Source organism: Physeter macrocephalus, unplaced genomic scaffold, assembly GCF_002837175.3.
Source record: "Physeter macrocephalus isolate SW-GA unplaced genomic scaffold, ASM283717v5 random_2832, whole genome shotgun sequence".
NCBI lineage: Eukaryota > Metazoa > Chordata > Mammalia > Artiodactyla > Physeteridae > Physeter > Physeter macrocephalus.
Genome location: NW_021148118.1, coordinates 6,590 through 8,444, shown reverse-complemented (window position 1 = coordinate 8,444; position 1,855 = coordinate 6,590). Strand labels below are relative to the sequence as shown.

General features: G+C 47.9%; 1 long non-coding RNA gene across 1 annotated transcript in view; it reads left to right on the top strand.

Annotated features, from left to right (window-relative positions):
• LOC114485734 (uncharacterized) overlaps positions 1–1,855 on the top strand; it is a 4,217-nt gene that overhangs the window by 1,490 nt on the left and 872 nt on the right. The window contains exon 2 of the long non-coding RNA XR_003679065.1: positions 981–1,136. This is a non-coding gene — a long non-coding RNA (uncharacterized lncRNA). The remainder of the gene's footprint in view (positions 1–980; positions 1,137–1,855) is intronic.

The window sequence follows — 1,855 nt, the reverse complement described above, 5'->3', positions numbered from 1 at the left end:
AGACAGGCAGACATACGCCCTATCACCTAACTGCAAAATAGTGTGTTCTAGGTATAGGTGTACCTGTATACGCATGTGACAGCGTCAACTATGACTTTCTTGTACACACTTCCAGGCAGAATCCAAGGAAAATTCCCGTAGAAAGAGTTGAACTCGTGAACGTGATACTGGTAATGTGGGCATATGCTTCCTGTGATGCAACGCGCAGAGAAATTGGAAGGCTGATATAGCTTTTGACTCTTTCGCGTAGGGACACTGCTTGCAAAGTAGGCTCATGAGTGACACTCGGTGTTTAGCAGCACTTGGGTTGCTGATTATTGCTACCGTTGTGCGCCGTCGGTGAACACGAAATAGAGTGTGCCTATGGCAAATCGTTTGCATACATGGTGATCGCGTCTAGAGTCTATGCGTTTTCTCGTGTTCTTGAATCGAGTTCGAGGGGCCTAACTCGAAAAGACCCCTTGCATCGTAAAGGACGCACACATATCTCTGTCACGCAAGGGGTATAAGATGTTTGTCTCTCGGTGGGATCCCTTCGTTGTGCACCGCTGCTGTGGCATGAACGCTCCTAACTGCGTGAACTGAGTGCTGACGGTATGTATTTCCCACTGAAGAGAGGTAAAGTGGATTAAGCTTAAAGCCAAACTTTTGTAGAGAAGAAGAGTCCTAAAGATTCCCTCAAGAAGTGCTTTTCTGTTTGCGGTATACTCGTATACCTTGTATAGTGCACGGGCACGCACGCCACGCTTCCACTGTCCAAATGGTGATATCTACGTAAAATATGTTCTCGTCAAGTGTTTATGTGTACGGTAAAATGTGCAGGCCCCCGCGTGATGTGTACGTTAGCTTCCGTAGTGGCTGCTCCAATTTGGTGCTTGTCAACTGTAGCTGCCCCGCCACCTTGCAAGACATGTCTGCAGCTACGAAATGGTCAGGTAGATCGAAGCGAACATTTCTGCGGCGTGGGTCTGTTTTGTCAGCTTAGAAGCTGTTTGGACTTTTTCAAACAGAGCAGCCACCACCGTTCGGGCATCGAGGGAGTTGTGGGGACCTTTGGATCTGGAGCTGCTCTTTCAAATTCTGGGGAACTGGCGAGATCGGTTGACCACGCAGTGGTCCCGGTGAAGCGTCTAGAGGTATAGTACCCACTGAGGAACACAGAACAGCTTTTAATCGATCGACACGTCCTTACATTTTCGTGAAATCAAGATTCTTGTTTGTACCGTACGTAATGAAGCTGGCGCAACTGTGGAGATTAAGTCTACCGCAGCGGATGTCGCAGGTGTTGAAGTCCATGGGGACGTGGGAAGGCGCAGGAATAGCACAAGGAGCACCAGTGGCTGCGGCAGGTGAATAAAGAAAGCAGAGAGGCGGCATTACAATCAAGGCCGCCTGGAGAGGCGAAGCGCATGTACATTAAAAATTTTTCCAGGAATGTGGCTACCAGTCATACTAATTGAAGAAGGGTATCAGAGTACATGTGTCACATGTCCTTTGGATTTCCTGTATAACTGATGTGGGCGCAGCTTCTCCCATGGTTACCCTGCTGCTGGTACCGAGCCATGGAACACATGGTGCAGAATAGCACATAATCCTACACGCAGGTGTAACACTGCATTGCTTGCAGGAGCCGAAGACGAAGAGAACGCAGCGCTAGAGTGTAGTCAAGCTATGAAATGTGAAAACTGGAGCAACGTAAAATTCTACTTGTGAGACAAAGTTTATAGCTTACTTTGTTCACACGCATCGATTGTGACATCAGTTGCTAAGCATCCAAGTTGAAGAACGTAAGCATGCAAAACCCGATCCACGGTATGTATATGGATGTGCAAAAAAATTCGCTGGCAATGCAGTG